The 18783-nt window shown below is 39.3% G+C and overlaps 1 protein-coding gene across 10 annotated transcripts in view; it reads right to left on the bottom strand.

The window, feature by feature from the left end:
• ATF7IP (activating transcription factor 7 interacting protein) overlaps positions 1-18783 on the bottom strand; it is a 107878-nt gene that overhangs the window by 76294 nt on the left and 12801 nt on the right. Inside the window, exon 1 of one of the 10 annotated variants that reach the window (XM_049792090.1) lies at positions 13638-14290. The exons of 8 other annotated variants lie outside the window; for them this stretch is intronic. The gene's annotated coding sequence lies outside the window, so the exon portion shown is untranslated. Of the gene's footprint in view, positions 1-3321; positions 4152-13637; positions 14291-18783 lie in introns of those variants that run through there. One more of the 10 variants, XM_049792094.1, reaches the window with a different exon arrangement.

Genomic DNA, 18783 nt, shown 5'->3' with positions numbered 1-18783 from the left:
TAAGCTGAGGAAATGAAGACAGACCTAAGGCAGGAAGCATTTCAACAGAAGTTAGACTTGAAAACAGAAGGGTGTTTATTCAGTCAGACTAAATGACAGCGTGAGAAAGAACCACCTCACATTACACCACAACTTCCACACATTTCTAGAACTTTCTCAGTGTTATTCTACAGAGACATAGCTTTCTGTAAAGCCAACATAATAAGAATACTTTCCAAATTCAGTAAGAGAGATTAGACTCCAACTCCCTCCAAACCAAAAGCAGAACTTTAACACACAAAGATTATGTAATGCCCTTGGAAACAAAGAATTCTTCATTTTATTCTGTCCTTGTAAAATATGCTCCTTCACTGAAACCATCAAAACTTCTGTTCTACAATTACCACACGTATTTACAGGATTTTTGACACTGAAGTAAAGATCAATATGCATTTTTCCAGTGACAAATCCTACACACGTTCCTCAGCCCCTCACTTCCACGCTATTCTGTTTCTACTATGTTGGCAGAACAGTTTGCAAAACACAGCACAGTGGGCCAGTGAACCAGCTTCCTCCCTAGTAGCCTTTCAGATCAGTTTTCTGATCTAGGTCCTTGCTGTGCCAACATAATGAACAAGATGGCAAAGGCTAGGAACAAATAGCTAGAACCAGGAAGTTAAAAGGGCTGCTTAAGCAGTGTTGATGCAAAATGTTGAAATCACAGCTTAGATTATTTCCAGTTCATTTTCAATCTTCTCAAGCCATAATTATCAGTGGCTTATGTACTCTACCATCAGATGATGGCGGGGGGGTGTGGTGGTGGTGTGTGTGTCTACCTATATATGAAGCTCCTTAAGCTATGCTGTTCCAGATGCATTTTTTATCTTGTATGCCTACATACTCAAAACTCTGAACTCAACTTCTTCCTCCCTGTACACCCAGCTGTGCACCCCCAATTCCCCATGCTCAACAGCAAATGAGTTAAAAAAACCCCATGCTTTTGGCTCATCAGGGCAATTTTACTGCCACAAAGATGTCTTAGCTGTTCAACATTATGAGGTATTTAATGATAAACCAAAACTAGCAAAAGTTTTGTCTTGAATTGTCACTGCAAACCAGAAAAATTCAGAAAGCTGTCAAGCAAGAAAAAAATCTGTACAGCTGAACAACAGTGAATACACCAGCTGTACCAAATTAAGCCATCCCAGCTCCATCAGTGACCTCTGTCTTCCTTTAAGACTGCTGGGAAGTCAAATGAAGGCAGAGATGGTAAAAATCTGCATCTCAAGGAATTTCAACTACTGATAAAAATTTTCAAAATAGTTGCAAATTTATGTTTGAAGAAGTCCACAATCACCTCACTGCACCAGTGGAACACTTTCAGAATGCCATGTGGGCAGGTTCTGAAAAGAATCATTTGTTCTACCCATCACAGTATTTTCTTTAGACATTTGATATTTAACCTAATTCCAAAGACCTGCCCTGAAAAAACATTTAATGACAGGCACACTCTAGAGAATAGATTTAGCTTTCATTGAACAGAAAAGCTGTGACCATCCTTAACTGATTCACCTCTGCAAGCTTTGGCAAAATAAAATAGTCAACTGAACAGTTCTTGGACAGATGCAATGTTTGTGGTTTTTCTGGTAATGAAAACAACAGTTGAGAAAACTTCCATAAAGTCTTGGTTCAGCACACATAAAAATTAAGACTCTCCTCACATCAAATATATTTACAGATGCCTCAGCACTTGAAACTAATGCTCAAAAAAAATTAAGAGAAACCTTCCAAATAAGATTAAGTACTGTGACCAAGAAGAAAACTTAGAATAATTCCTTAGAGATCTTGCTCAGTGAAAACACAATATGAGCTACATTAAATGCCCACCGTAACTCCCCCTCCCCCTCAAACAAACAGCCACACAAAAAAAAGACCTCATCTAAAGATTTGGACTCAAGCTGCTAAGCTGTTAGGGCAGAGACTATGTTTACATCTCACTAAGCCATCACAACTAGAGCAGAGGAAATAGATTGGTTAAATACACAAAAGCAATTCAACACCATGTAGAGAAGAACTGACCTTCGATAGGCAAGACATGTAACACAGCAGTTAATATATATTTTTTTTAAACAGTGTGGATAACTCAACTTGCTTTGGCTTACCAAGTAGTTTGAGAAAAATAGAGAAATTATGAGGGATGAGATCTATCACAGCAGCACACCAAAAATTTCATCCTGGAACATCCCCTATTATTTTTTTGTCCATCCCGTTGCCAAAAGCTTCCCAGTATCTAAGCTAAGAGAACAAGGCAGAAGTACCAGCAAGCTGATCTACTTTTGAATAAGAAGCATGGTGCTTGTGCCACTCCTGTGATAAGGCAACGAACCCAAATCACCTGTCTGCCGTAAAAAACAATCTGCTCTCCTACATTGACCGAGGATAGCAGGAGCAGGCCTTGCCTCTGGCATTGCACAGAAAATGTGTGCACCTGCACAGTAACAGGGAAGAACTCCATATACATATCAGAATTACCTTGAAGTAAGGAAATCTGTCTAAAGGCTTGAAATAGATATGTATGTATGCCTTGGTAACACATGGTTGCCTCTCCGATTCTGGCTGAGGAAGGTGCTACTGACAGTTATGAAATGGGACAAGACAGGCTGAAGCTGATTCTCTCTCATGTGGGAGAGAAAGGCAGTTCCTTTGTGTCTGAAACAGTACCTCATAATCCCCTCCACACCATTTGCTTGGGAGCGACACATGTCCTTAATCTGACCATCCTAGAGTGTAACCCTGAAGAACATCTGAAACATGTCTTAAGGCAGGTATCAAAAATCTATATGAGTGTGATCCATTTCTCTGCCTCAATGTCATACGGGTAGTGGAACAGTCAGAATGCTGCATAGAAGCACCTAAGGAAGTAATGGTCTCTCATGCCATGAACAGAACCCTAAAAAAACCCAGAACATTTGGCACCAAAGGGTATTCTGGAAAAGGAACTATTTTGTTCTTCAGGCTTCCTTCCCTACTAGAAGTCTCAGTTTCCAGAAAGATAATAACAAGGTTAGTTTGGTTACTAACCAAAAACAAAGTTAGTCATGGTTTAACCCCAACCAGCAACTAAGCACCACACAGCCACTCACTCACTTTCCCACCACCCAGTGGGATGCGGGAAAGAATCAGAAGAAAAAAGGTAAAACTCATGGAGTGAGATAAGAACAGTTTAACAGAACAGAAAAGAAACTAATAGTGATAGTAAGAACAATAATTAAATGACAATAATAACAACAAAAGGATCGGATAGAATATACAAAACAAGTGATGCACAATGCAATTGCTCACCATTCGCCGACCGATGCCCAGTTAGTCCTGCAGCAGCAGTCCCTGCAGGCCAACTGTCCCCAGTTTATATACTGGGCACGATGTCACATGCTGTGGAGTACCCCTTTGGCCAGTTCGGGTCAGCTGTCCTGGCTGTGTCCCCTCCCAACTTCCTGTGCCCCTCCAGCCTTCTTGCTGGCTGGGCATGAGAAGCTGAAAAATCCTTGACTTTAGACTAAACATTACTTAGCAACAACTGAAAACATCAGTGTGCTATCAATGTTCTTCGCATACTGAATGCAAACCATAACACTGTAGCAGCTGCTAGAAAGAAAATTAATTCTATCCCAGCCAAAAGCAGGACTGCTAGGCATAAAGGCAGTCTCACCAAAAATTAAGTCAAAATGCTCAGATCTTGCAAGATCATCTTGTTCTGGAAACCACTCTCTGCTTTTGAGAACGTGGCTTTTTCAGCTTCTCTGTTCAAGATTTCTTCAAATTTGAGGTTCCATAGGAAGGGCTTTGATTTCTCAAAAAGATACATAATACTGCAAAGTTCATAATCATTCAGGTTATCCAGTCAGCGAAGGTGAGATGAAGCAGACAGCATACATACTGAATTCAGCTCAGTAGAGTCAGATACATTCTCAACATCTGTCAGTCTGAGGGGACGTGCGAAGATTTATACTAGATCCAGAGGCAGAGGTACAGTGAAGGCCAAAGGCTCGGAGATTCCAAAGTCTCCATATGCCAAGAGCGGAACTCCACTAGCAAAGATGCACCAGTCTATAAAAGCAGTGAAGCACTGAAAGCAAAAAAGGGAGAGAACAAACAGAAGCGTTTGGGACAAGAATGTAGTTGCAACAAATCCTCTACACCTTGCCCGACAACTGAAGTTTCAGGGCAAGGTCTGCCTCTCTCCTGCAGGACAACACGTGTATCCCCATGGATACATATGGCTTTGGCCAAAAAAGCTGCCAAATTACTGTTCCTCTCAATCACATAAAATTGGGGGGGGGATAAAACTTTGGGATTACTTTTCTACCCATAGTACACATGTGTTTGTGTGTGCATGCATAGGCACAATGACAGATCATGAAGGAGGATGTGTCATTACCTTTAGCACAAGACACTATGATCTGGAGAATAAAGCACCAGACTGGTGCTGAAGACGATGTTGTTTACATTTCAGTTCCACTACTGATCAAAAATTTAGCCCTGTCAATTCAGCATTATGCCCTGCCTCAGTTTTTCTTGACTGTAAAGTGAGATACAGAGATGAGTATTTTTCTTCAAACTCTACGGCCAAAGGTCAGGAATAGCAACAAAGGGATCTAGAAGAGTCTTGCCTCTTGCATTTTCTTAGGAAAAAAGTTTCAGCTAGCCAGCAGGTGCAAGTGAAAGACTCGGTAACACATGTAAGTAAATACAAAAGCAAATAAATTTCTTTTTTAAAGACAGCTTTTATCCAGTTTATGCTTTTTTAAGACAACAATACATTTCAACTTCACAATGGATATAGAATGTATTTCATAATCTTAAAATCTACACCTCACAAAATCATTGATTTTCAAGTAAAATAAAGAATGAGAGAAAGATTTCTAATACATCTGAAAATACATTTCATGCCATTTTGGAACAAAACCACATGAAATATTTTTCTTGTAAGATTACTTGGTATTATTTGAGGGGAAAAGTAAGGTTAGATGACTGTCAAATTATGACTTCCTATGATCCGGCATGATTTTCTGTGAAGCTTAACATTGATTCTGAATATCCTGGGTTTAATTCTTGATCTTAGGGCCATTATAACACTGTGCAAGACATACTTTACCAAGTAAGGGGCTTCCCTATTATTTATGAATGTTATTCAGATATTGAATTCATTTTGAAGGGTGGAAGTTTTCATTAATATATTCATTACTTCTAAGAAAATTCCACAACTTACAAGTTCATTCCAAATGCCGTTGTTTGTGTAGTCTTTTTTTCAGAAGGATATTGAAATAAGCATGACCAAAAACCCCAAATAACCAAAGCAAAAAGACCTATTTCAGTGCTTCAGCATTTTTGCTGAGGATTAGAATGCTTATCCTATGAAAGCAGTTTCTAGAAAATATCAATCACCAAAAATTTTAGACAGTGCTTCTAGAATCCATTTCCTATAAATTTGAATGATTTGATATGAGAGCCCAGAAGAGAGAAAGTGGTATATTTTGATGGGGAGAAATGGAACTATTTGTGCTCCATTATCCAAACACATGCATCTTAGTTTAAGCAAAGCACAATGCCATGTTTTACTTGAAGAGTTCTGAAGTGCTCAGACCTTCCAACTTTAAGGACAACAGGATGCAGAGACAGAGGTTACAGTAAGCTGTGGTAAACATGAAAGTTCAAGGAACTTAGGAACACACAGAATGAGATTCAGCAGCTTAAGTACACGCAACTAGTGCTGGTTTTGATGCTCTATAATCTGTATGAAGCTAGCAGATGTAACACAAGGCCTAGAGGAGAACAGTGCCCATCTGCCCTGCTGAGATGCAGAAGCCACATCCTAGAGCATCTAAAATGACTCTACATGACTATGCCTGTGAAGTGAATCCTATCCTTGAAAACTAACCAGTGCTAAATTCCAGAAGTGTAGGAAACTCACAGCAAATGCCTCCTTCCTTTCTCCAAGCTACCAAAAAATGGCTTCACTGCTGTAGAGAAAGTCTCTTGGGACTACCTAAGCCATGTAATAAAACTAGTACTTTGTGGTATACTTTTAAGGGACCCAAACCCCTAAAATGTAATTTTCTTTATACATTTAATACATCAAAAGCAAAGCCCAATTCAAAATTATCCTTGTGCTTCACTAAAGGGCACAGTACATGGGTGCATAAAGGAAGGCTTATTTAACCTCTAAAAAGGACTGAGGTGAATAACTCTTCAGCAAATCAGTATCACTTCCAGATTTTTACTCCAATAAGACTTTTTTTTCCATCTGACTTCTACGATAATAGCTTAGAAGAGCTTAGAAAAAGATTTTGCATTCGAATCTTGAAGGTGTCATGGTCCCCTACCTTTCCAAAAGAGTTCAAGGAATTTCATAATGTTTTCAATAAAAATTAAAAAAAAAAATCAAATCACTTCACCTCTTGACTGACCTTGAGAAACCACTCATCTGGAATACTGTACTTCCAACTATGTATTTCTAATTATGTAACACTTTTAATCTGGTGACTGATCTACCAAAGAAATAAATGATTTGATGCACAGTAATGAAGTGATTCATGAAATAAAACACCTGCTTAATAGGTTGCAGAAAACAAGCTGCTGCTTTTCATCTTTTGTAAAATACAAGACATTGTCATGTTCTGTCAGAACGTGACAATCTACTTGTGAATCTTAAATAGGAAGACTGAAATCCAGCTGTAAGTTACCCTCAACTTGAAAATGCTTTATATATAAACCACCTCTATTCCTTGGAACTTAAACCTGTATTGCAAATCAAGAAGCAATTCTTTGAGAAAGCTAAAAGGTTAGAAAGTATCTGCTTAGTTTGGTGTCCACAGAAATCTTCTCACTTCCACAACTGGTACCCAGATGCAAAAGTTAAGTGAAATCTCTTAACATTATATCCAGACCACAGTATATTTACATATAAGTGTCTGACTAGTCACACGGTACAGCATAATGCAAAAGAGGCCTGGGAAGTAGAAACTGCCATTTTATGCATTTAGCCTTTCATGTTAGAGATACCTTATAATTTTAGAATTACATCTGGTCTTTGTGGTTTTGGGTAGACCTAGTCGTGTATGTTAACGTGTCAAAGCACTAGGCTCCACATCTCAGCATACTAGTATTGTATGTTCAGGTTCACAGTATCGACTCAGGTTCAGTGCTCACTGACTTCAGTACCTGTGCAGACACTTCGTCTGGACCAGCCTTCTTGACGATCATGAAAGCAGCGCTGGACACCCAAATGATTTCTTCTCAAAACTCAAAACAATTTTAAGCTGACTTTATTATTTGGAACCAATTGAAGCTAAAGTTTAGACACAGCTACTAATGTATTTTTTTTAAATAGTCAACAAATGCTGAGAATTTCCATCTGTCCTGGTTTCACCTTGATGGGTTTCACCATCTTGTTTTCAAAATGCACAATTCTCAAAGAGGAAGCTGCTGCTAACAGTATGATAGGCTTCCCAAGAGATGAAGAAACTACAGCAGTTACCGCAGCAGTCCTTCAATGTGTGAAGAAAAAGATCCTATCAATAATTTTCAAACTACTACATAAGCTACATTTGAACAGAATAGTTAATTACCACAGCTGTTTGGGAAGAAAAGTTTCTTTTCCATTTGCCATAACTACAGCACTGATCACCAAAGTGCTTCAGTCTTTCTCTAGGGAAAGTCAGCAGCAAACAGGAATATATGCTGCTTTCATTAACAGACTTCAGATTAAAAAAAACCAAACAAAACCCCAAACTGAGCTTACATATTAAAAACTGGTCAGATTTTGCATACAAGCAAACAGCACTGTAGGTGTTAAGGGATAAATAATGTTTAGCTCAAGTATCAGCCTTTATCAGGTTTGCATCAGTAAAGTGCTTTCATTATTCTGTAGGTTGTTGTTCTAATATCCTTGTTCAATAAATGCTAGTTCTTTGTTAGAAACAATCACTACTCTTTAGAAGACGGAAGCAAAGCCTTCCCCCTAGAGGAAGCTCACCTCCCACACTAAGTTAGAAATAATCACGGCATGTCCAAACCAACTGATAGCCTGCACCATCTACTTCAAGTAGAGCTAAAGTTTTAACATTTTAACTTTGATAACTGGATTTTCAGTGCCAAATGAACAGTCTTGGACTTTGTTTTGCAATGCCTCTCCTCCATTATTGAGTTGACTGATAATTTCCTAGCCTGGAGAATGCAAGTTATTTACAATATTTGCCTTATACTATCAACAATGCTTCCTGGAACACACATGCAGCTCTTGTGCTGGCATACACAATACTCAATTTATCCTAGCCAATAAAAGAAAGCAGATGCAATTCTACAGCTTTCTCACTTTGAGAACTAGCTCATGAGACATCAGTTTGATTCTCCCTGCTGCTGTCAAACATGTGGATGCCGTTAGGACAGTCAGAACAAAATCCTGGGCTACAGCATGTCACGAATTCTCTTTCCATCACATCCTGTGATAGCAAATCCAGGTGTGACAGAGCTTCATAATTTCCCCTTCTTGGCCCCATAATGAAACCACTGCATGCACTGCAAGTCGCTGATGCTCTACCTCAATCGAAGGCGGAAAACTTCATAACTATTTTCAGTAAAGGTAATACATTCATTGTTTGCAGCATAGATTAGCTGATCTTTCCTAAGTAGAGTTCAGATCTATTCAGAACAGCTAAAAAAGGCTTCACCCTTCCCTCTGTGAGGTTGCTGATGGATAACACAAGGGACCTCTTCCCCTCCAACCCCAACACACACAGTACAGGCCTATACCACAACTGATAGCCATGCCTGTGACTGATTATGTCACTGAAGTTCTAAAACAAGGCAGTACAAAAGTCACACTGTTCACAGCTTTAAATATTGTCCTCTTTGATTAAAAAAAACACCAAACACCCAAAACTCAACAAAGCAGATTTAAGTGCAAAAGAAAAACATCACTTAAAGTGAAATTTTAAGGCAGGTCTGACCACAATTTATGAAAAAGACCCACAACAAAACAGAAATCAAATTTTAAGTAAAAAGAAGATAAGGTCACTGACTACACACCACTAGGATGACTGAATATTATTAGGTATTTTACTTTTCTTGACCAGAAGGGGTTTCATTCAACAGTTACCAAGTTTTCCTGCATGGAGATTAAGCCTTGCCCACTGTCCTTTCAGAAGGGAGGGGGGAGGGAAAAACAACAAAAGTATCCAGAATCACTACAACATGTCTGGTGAGAAATACCAAACTGCTAGAATTAAGGAAGACATTGTAAAGAACGACAAGGAAAGAAACCATATCTAGTCTCATCAGACCATTAAATGCCCTTAGCCATCCATTTGCTGAAACCAGAAAGGCACTTGCCTAATGCAAAGCCGGCTAACTTTCCTGACCTCATCATCTGAGTATCTTATCTAGCCAAGAGCCAGAAGATGAGATGGTCCACAAATTATTCTTGGGCAGAAGATCTAGACAACCTTTGTGGGGTGTCACCACATCAGTATAAGGCTGGGCATGGTTTAGGCTAAGCATTTAACCAGCTTGGAACCAAACTAACAATAAAGGTTGTAGCAGTCCCTACTAGGTAACTGTATCCAATAACCAGAAATGTAGATTACATGGAAGATTTCATGCCAGTATTATCCCACATAACCCAGCTGCAGAGTTGCCATAGAGGGCAAGTCACACATCAGCTGTTTCAAATCCACAATGCCATCTAAGTGCCACAGGTTGGCCATTCTTTTGAGCCTGTCTTCAAATCAAGATTAGATGTCTTTCTGGAAAGAGACAAAACACACAAGATAGATTCACTGCTTCCTTTACTCACAGTGTAATTAATAGGAAAAAAAATAAAGAGGACCATTTTTAAATATTAGTTGCTCTGCCTCCAGCTTCCCATTACTCCCCTCCTCCCCACCCTGGATTGGAGAGCCTATTTTAGTAGTCACTTTTGCTTTCTGAAGAAACATATTTGTCCTGGTTTCAGCTGGGATAGGGTTAATCGCCTTCCTAGCAGCTGGTACAGTGCTATGTTTTTGAGTTAGGTATGAGAAGAATGTTGATAACACTGATGTTTTCAGTTGTTGCTAAGTAATGTTTAGTCTAAAGTCAAGGATTTTTCAGCTTCTCATGCCCAGCCAGCAAGAAGGCTGGAGGGGCACAAAAAGTTGGCAAGGGACACAGCCAGGACAGCTGACCCAAACTGGCCAAAGGGGTATTCCACACCATGTGACATCACGCCCAGTATATAAACTGGTGGGAGTGGGGGGATCACTGCTCGGGGACTAACTGGGCATCGGTCAGTGGGTGGTGAGCAATTGCATTGTGTATCACTTGTTTTGTACATTCCAATCCTTTTGTTATTATTGTCATTTTATTGTTGTTATTATTATCACTATTAGTTGTTTCTCTTCTGTTCTGTTAAACTGTTCTTATCTCAACCCATGAATTTTAGGGGTGGTTTTTTTTTTGATTCTCTTCCCCATTCCAGTGGGTGGGGGGAAAGCAAGTGAGCGGCTGCATGATGCTTAGCTGCTGGCTGGGGTTAAACCACAACATATTCAATGGAATTACTGTTTTACACTAATGCTTTCTTTTAAAATTCAAGACTGGGCTACATCAGCAAAAACCTAGCCTGCACATCAAAGGAAATGATTACTCTACTCTGCTTGGCACCTGGGAAGCTATATCTCAAGTATGGTACATCCACTTTTGGGACCCTGAATGCAAAAGAGATATTGGTAAGTAGGTCCAGTGGAGGACCATCAAGATGGTTGAGAGCTGGAGAACATGACAGGTGAGGTGAGACTAGTGAGCTGTTTGTGTAGCATCAAGAACAGGTAGCTAAGTGAGGAGAACTAATTGCTCTCTTCAACAACCTAACTGGCATTCATAGAGAAGACAAAGCCAGACTATTTTCAGAGATGCACAGCACACTGACAAGAGAAAATAGATACAACTTGCAGCAAGAGAAATTCCAGATAGATACAGAGAACAGTTCTTCACCACAAGGGTGGTCAAACACTGAAACAGCTTGTCCAGAGTGGTTGAGTGGTTGTGGAATGGCCACCCTTGCTGATTTACAAACCTCACCTTGACAAACCCTGGATCAACCTGGTCTAATTTTGAAGTTACCCTGCTTTAAAGAAGATGTCAGACTAGATGACCTCCAGAGGTCCCTTCCAACCTAAATTATTGGTTTAACTTTTAAATTATTTTACAATTTTGTGTTCTTGAGCCAGAGTGATTTTTGTGCCTTTTCCCAGGGAGTTGTTTTGTTATTTAAGAAAAAGGCCTGTATCAAGGCATTTACACCAAGGAACCTTGTTCTAAACCAAATTACATTAGCATTTTTTTAAAAACAAAGTTTTATTTCCATTAAACCACCTCAGCATTAATTGCATTTACTGAATCCCTCAGTTGTCCCTCCATTATTTTCCCCCAGGGTTTACGTGAGGCTAAATAGTTATTTAGGTCATCCTGCTTGACCTTTTTAAATAAGTAGTCTTCAATCCCATTGTATTTTAAGTTTTTGGGAGGGACACCTCAGAAAAGAAATATTCGCAGCCCACTCTTTTAGAACTGCTGGGTGCAGATTACAAAGACCCATTTATAGCCTTTGTTAAGAAATGGACTTTTTAGTATCTTCCTTCTAACTTCTAGATTTAAGTACTTAAGTCACCTGTGAGATATTATAATGCAATCTCATTCTATCTAAAAAACCCAGTAGTATCTACTGTAATCTTCTGCCTCTCTCACTATGAATCATGTTATCATTATCACGTACATTACTGTTAGAATTATTTCTCTATTTTTAACAATCTCACCTTTGTTATCCTTTGCTTTACTAGTCAAGGCTTTTTCTCAGGAATATTTTGTTTCTTTTAATCAGTTTTCTACATTTTTCATGCCCTGCTCAATGCCATTTCTCCTCTACCATCCTCACACCTTACAGAAAAGGAAGGAGGGGCCCTGAATTGCTTCCTTCTCATTGCAATGAAAGCAAGGCTGATTTTAACAGAATTTGCCCTTTATGAACAACCTTTACAGTTTTTAACTGTGATTTCTAATGTAATTTATTTGGGGAAATCTACCATATATGTATTTACATACTTTCTCACATGCATACCACGCCCCTACACCACCACACACACCCCACCCCCTGTTTTTGTACTTTTTTTAGTCTGGACTTGCATATAACCAGACTTCTAAATGACAAGCAAAACTGTGTCCCATATCAAATCTGAATTTATCACTAAAAAAAGTTATCAAAGGTTTCAAAGTAAATGAGATACATACAAAAAAAGACTTATGTAGCCCAAATTGTTGGCACGCAGCATTTTACTCTGCCATATCAATGCAGAAGTATACCCTTCTCTATCATCATTAAATCCCCCCTTCCTCAATATCAACCAGTTATAGTTCTCTTTCCTATCATATTTACATCTTCTCTATTGGCCTTAATTCACAGTCCATTTCAGAATAGCTCCAATACTTTTACTCCCTATCACTGCCATTTTAAGCTCAAATAATCTACCTGCCTACTTTGCCCTTCTACCTTTTTAGTTTTATTCTCTTCAATTAATCTCATTTTTCCTTCAGCTGGATCAGGCCCGTCTACTGCCAGTTCCACATCCCTAGCTTGAGCTGCTGTCTATCTTTCAAGCGACCATGTTCTCCTTGGCCTGTTCATGCATCTCCAGCTATTTCTTTTCTCTAGCTCAGAGACTTCCCAGATCCAGTCATTTTCTTTTACCATCTCCCCTTTCCAGTCTCCCACCCTGTCACAGAATTTTTGACTTGTAAAATATAAACACCATAAATACATTTGTGCAGAACTAGCACATCTGTCCCATACAGTCCTTTCATGCGCTACATGCATAACTACAATACAGTATATTACATAATTAGCAATACTGTCATTTTGTTAAAATATGCTGCTCTAAGGCAAGCTTATTGTCTTCTGAGGGGGGGAGATCAGATAAATATCATATTCTGATCTGTTCCCCTATTTACAAATACACCTTTTTAAAATTTACATAAATGGACTTGAGAATGTGCATTTATACTAAAAAAATACATGGACAACAGATTAGTGTCCCATACTTTTAACAGCTTTGTGATCTCAAAAAAAGAAGAGAATTCAAACTACAACCAGGATAATGAAGTTTCTTCATAACACCATGAAGCCAAAAAACCACCACTGGTGGATTCAACCTTCTTAATTCTGCACCCTTTTCAGGGGTAAGTTCACAGTACTGCTAAGCCTCCATGTGCATCAACTGGTGTCACTATAGAGACAAAAATAACACAGTAGCAAAACAGTAGAGGTTTGAACCAAACGAGAACAGTAACATGAGCAACGACATACTCAAATTTCTAATATTTTTAAAGTCTTCAGTTTTACTTAAGTAAACATTTTACAATAATTGCTAGTTAATGTTCCTTGAAACAATAGCAACCCAAAAATAATTACAGCAAGAACAAATGACTTCCGGGCTTCGCAGAAAACACCTCTTATATTTAAATTTAATTCCTGGCATTCTGCCAAAGTGGGCTATGGGCACCTAAGTGGAAAAATAACTTCAAAGGCCTCTAAAACATTAATACAGAAAACGAGTTGCTTCTCTTACCTGGCAAGAAGGTGGCACGTGCAAAATGAGCTTCCTCCTCTGAGTAAGCCACTCACATGCAGCTCGTGATACTTATGCAAATGAGCTACAAGTACACTTCCAGGTCGGCCATCTTGATACTAAGATCTTGTTCTGTTTACATAGCAGCATGAGTACTATTTTTTTTAGCCAGCCTGAGCTTTGCTGTTGTACCTCTCAGCTAGTAGCCTACATCTGCTTGTTAAAGCCTGCTGGAACTCCCACTTCTCCACGCAAGTGGCTGAACATGTCAGGAGTGCCCCTGCAGCTCACTGAGCATGCCACAGCCTCCAAGGGAACGTTGCAACTGCAAGTGCCTCCAGTCGGACTCTTTGTACTGCCTTCTGTGCTGCCAACTATTAGCACTGCAGCAACTATGTGCAGTGAAGTACCTCCCACATACCACACAGTAGTACCAACAAGCATGAATTTATTACAGCACAGTGCAAGACAGCACACTAAAAAAAGAAGAAAGCTGAAACTTCCTCAGTATTCTCACTTACTAGCAATCTAATTACACCTAGGTTCCTTTGTACATCTTTTCACATTCATCAGCACGGCTCTTTCGGTCCACAAACCAGAGCGCTCCTGCAATCCATGCACAGGAGAACTCCATGACACATGTTAGCTGCTGCCGACGCGGAGCCAGACTGCAGTTACAGCTAGCTGGCGCCAGTAAAAATTTACATAAAGGGGGCCTCATTTCAGGACTAAATTGCAGCAGGATATTGCTGAGCAACGCCTCCCCCCGCCCCCAGGAGACTACTACCAGTTCTAGAATATATTGTCTAGTTATTTGCTTATAATCCAGATCCATGTCAAAAGTCAAGTGCTGCTCTTACTGTTTATATAAACGAAAATTGACAGTCTCTGCAAAAGAAATTCCACCTTGAAGCCTGTTCGTAGTAGGCTGCTTACACACTGAACTGTTCACAGCGATTCTAGTGAGCGCTCTGTAGTAACAAATAACACCGAATAAATGGGTATGCTCAATGCTCAGCAACCAGCTTTTCTTAAACTGGTATTTTCAGTATTTTGGAGCCCATCAATAACAAATAACTACCAGCACCAAGTAAGACAGATCCATTTTTAACCTAATGCCGACAGGTAACATGTCTGGCCGTTTAATCTGCTGTTTCCACTTCACATTTAATTTTTCTTCATTTAGGCAGATGAAGAAAAAAATGCCCCATGTGGAGCTGTGGACTTTATCTTTTCAAGTACCTAAAAGGTACAGTGACAGGTAGACTGGTAGCCTCACTCTGAGTCCAATTACATTAATAAATGAATTTCATTTTACAAATCCTTATTCTGAAGTCACTGTACTTTTGCGGGAAAAAAAAGAAGCCAGGCTTTGCTTACTATTAAGTGTGTGTATGTAAAGGATGAATCATTCGCCAATACCTTTTTCCTCTCATTTGCGGCCTTATAAGAAACTCTTAGAGCATGAAACAACTCAAGGCAAATAAACATACTGTTTATTATACTAACTATAAACATGAATTTGTGAAATCTTAAATAAAATCAAGTTAAACTAACAGCAATGTTTGGCTAGCTACACATCTAGCAACACTGCTGTAGCTGCAGCCAAAGCCTAGCACCATTTAGGGGAAAAGGAAAGTGATGGAGACAGTGATGCTTGTCGATTCCAGCAGGGCAAAGGCAAAGCGCCTCAGGACCATATGAGCCTGCTTTTTACCACAGGCCTCTTCTAGTTCCCTGCACTGTTCCTCTTTAGAATACCAACAGTGTCAAGGTTATATATAGTCAAATTACTTTATATATGCCCTTCCCACTGTGAGCGTAATTTGCTGTATGGCTGGTTCTAGGTTATTTGACCTTAACACAATTTGTTCACCTGTCCTATCAAAAAGATACCAATTTTGTATCTGAAAGTATTTAGTAGTGCAAATTACTCTTCATTGGTTGTTACAGTTCACCCTCAGCTGTTGTATCCAAAAGCCTAAAGCGATGTGTAAGGGAAAAATAATTACTTTTCCAGAATAACTGTAACGTTAAAATGACAGCCATTAACTATACAAGTGATCTGGTATTGCTCTTCTTTTACATCACATGCATCTTTTGGTTTATCTTACTTTCAGACAGATTTGTGTATGTTAGCACATTTAAGCACTGTGCAGAATACGTCTTTCAGTGATGCTGTTGTCATTTGCAGAATGAATCATCAGATGAACAGCCTCTGAGCTTAAAAATAAAGGGCACCAATGCTGCTTTAAAAAAAAAAAGGCAAACCAAAAAAATCCTTGTGTTTCCCACATACAGCTGCCTGCCCCACCCCCACCCCAGCTCTACGGCTTTGTGCACAAATACCAGAATAATAGTATGACTCTCAACACAGTAAAACAGATACTGCAAAATAAGAGCCTTTACTTGGAACATTTTCTATTCTTGGCTCAGGGAAGTCCAGGCCACAGCTTGCCAACAGCCCCGAGGGCGAGCTCTCCATCTGCTGTCTGGGGGAGGCACCACCCCGCTTCCAGAAGGTTCTGGCAGAGTCACCCACACTCCCTCTGCGGCTGTACCTTCCTCTCCGCGCCTTCTTGACTCTCACACCACTAGCCATGATAAAGCTCATTTTCAAACACAAAACGTTTTTACAGAGGAGGAGCAAGTGGTTAGAAATGCACCAACTCAGTTACGCAGGGCACAGGGGGCTGCCTCTGAGCCAGGGGTGAACTAACTGGAGGGCTTGCTATGCCCCCAACCAAGCGCAGCAAGGTCTGCCTGCCATGTACAGAGCTGACGAACTGACCCCAAGAACTAGCACAGGGGCCCGCTTTAGCCACTTCCAAAACAGGGTATTTGGGTGGGTTTTTTTTGTTTCCAGTCTTGGGTTGGTTTGGGGTGTTTTGGTTGTTGGGGGGGTGTTGGAGGGGGTTTCTGTGGGGTTTTTTAAATGCTAGAGTCTAACCCGGGAGAATAACCTATAGCATACTCAATTATATTCTCCAGCAATTGCCACTACAGAAAAAGCCAAAGGTCTGTCTACCTTTCCCATGTTTAGCATGTGGTCAGTGGAAACATGAGAGCTTTTATGACTTTGCCTTCTCAAAGCCAGTTAACAGGACTCTTCCTCCAACGTGCACAAAATTTTCTAGTCTCGCATCAGAAGCAACCTTAAAGGGCAGATGTTACAGTCAAAAGTAATAAGGCCAGCTGCATTCAAGATAATTACTATTAAGCTGTATGGTTTCAATAGCTACGTATCAAAGACAACATCCTCATTTTAAATGTCCTTTGATTCATCTCAGAATAGAAAGGTACAGAAAAGTCTGCCACAGAATGATTTGCCTAATTCAGACACAATTTTAGATGTAAAAGCATTTCACGGACAAAGTTTGTCTAAAATAAAAGAAGAAAAAAAAACCAAAACAAACAGCCCCCTGATGACATCTGTCACTAGTAGCTTGATTAAAGAAGAAAAAAAACCACCACAGAGCAAAAGAAAATGAAAGGCCCTGGGCCTTCGGTAGGCAACACACACAGAGGCCAAAACACCCCCTTCCCCTCCGTCTTCTCCTCCAAAGCATGAAACAGAACAAATTTCTCATCCAAGAGCCAGAAGTTTGGTAGTTCCCAAGTTTCTCTCACATTGGTCTTTGAAAGGCACAGAAAATTATGTTCATTTCTGAAGTAGAGACAGTCTGTCAACCCATTATCTTAGCCAGTGTGGTTTGTTTCAAGGTATTTTATAGCAGAAGCCTGTATCAACATGAGTAGGAAGGCAGGAAAGGGAAGGGGGGGCGGGGGGGGGGAGGAAGGGCTGACACTAGTTGTATCCACTTTTCTACCATAGAAAAGGGGTGAGAAAGTGTCTAAACCAGGTAACTTCAGGCAGTAACAGTGTCTAATGTTGCACTCCCTTTCTTTTAGAAAGGGAAAATAGTCAGTTGAACTCCTTAACAACTTTAGAAAAAGCACATTTTGCTCACTTAAATTTACATGAATAATTTTGTCATTTACTAAACAAATACTGAAAAGCTGACAGATCTTAACCTGCAAATCAAGGTGATGTAGAAAAAAAAAAACAAACCATTTTGCCTTACTTATAGTTCCTTTGAAGACAGTACATTCTTGAGAAAAAAACATAGTAAAGTTTACAGCTAAAAATAAAGGTCCGATTTAACTGTTTAATAATAGTCATAATGTGATTAAGTATTTAAGATGAAAAACAGTTTTAAGTGCTTGGTAACCATTTATTTCTAGTATCTAAAGAACCAAGCAAGTCAGCTGTTTGAAAGTGATTTGCATGCATTAAACAGTATTGCGTTAATTCAACAGTCCATTCCAGTTGGTTTCTAATCCTGCCTGAAATTGTTTGCTCCCAAAATATCTACCAAAATAGAAGATGCAGCTGTGCAAAATGAGACAATTCTGAGTTTTCAGAGGAACATAAAAAATAATCAAACCATGTTAGAATGGTTCCAAGCAAGTACAATTTAGTAATGAAAAACTATCCAAATAGTTGGAGCACAAACGAAAATAAAGTAGAATAATTTTCTTATAATCAAATACACCATCTTAAAAAAAATGAATTGAGAAAAAAAGTGACTCTATACACTCCTTCAGAGTAAACTACTGTTGAGTATTTCTCTTTGAAAGTCACGTGTATTTGAGACTGCTACCCTATTAGCAATTTATTTACTGCTGAAAGCCTATCCTTCAAGTTTACTTATCAGCAGTACAAAGCTAATTGTTCTAGAATGCAGCAGTGGAAGAAGTGGAGAAAATGCACACGCAAGAACACTGAGCAGAGTCTGACAATGCATCTTGCATTAAAAATGTATAGTGATCATCAATTCAGTTGAAGTTGTTAATTCATTATACACAACTATTTCTAATTCATATCAAGAACTTCTAATTTATGTATTTAATAAAAGAATATTATTTTTCTTTTAGCATCCACTGAAGTGCCTTGTTCCCATGCAAGTAAATAGGTGGGTTTTGTTTTCTTTCTGAAGACTAAAGAACACATTATTAACACTATAAGAGGGACCAGAGAAGAGATCACGCTGTCAGCTACCAGTACAGTACTACTGTACCGCAAGCATTACAGTGTACTTTGACTTCTGGAAACAGGGATGTGTTCCATATGCAACACAGGTTT

Source organism: Accipiter gentilis, chromosome 34 (genome assembly GCF_929443795.1).
Source record: "Accipiter gentilis chromosome 34, bAccGen1.1, whole genome shotgun sequence".
In the NCBI taxonomy this organism is placed as follows: Eukaryota; Metazoa; Chordata; class Aves; order Accipitriformes; family Accipitridae; genus Astur; species Astur gentilis.
The sequence above is the reverse complement of the archived record's forward strand: the minus strand, read 5'-3'. Positions and strand labels throughout refer to the sequence as shown.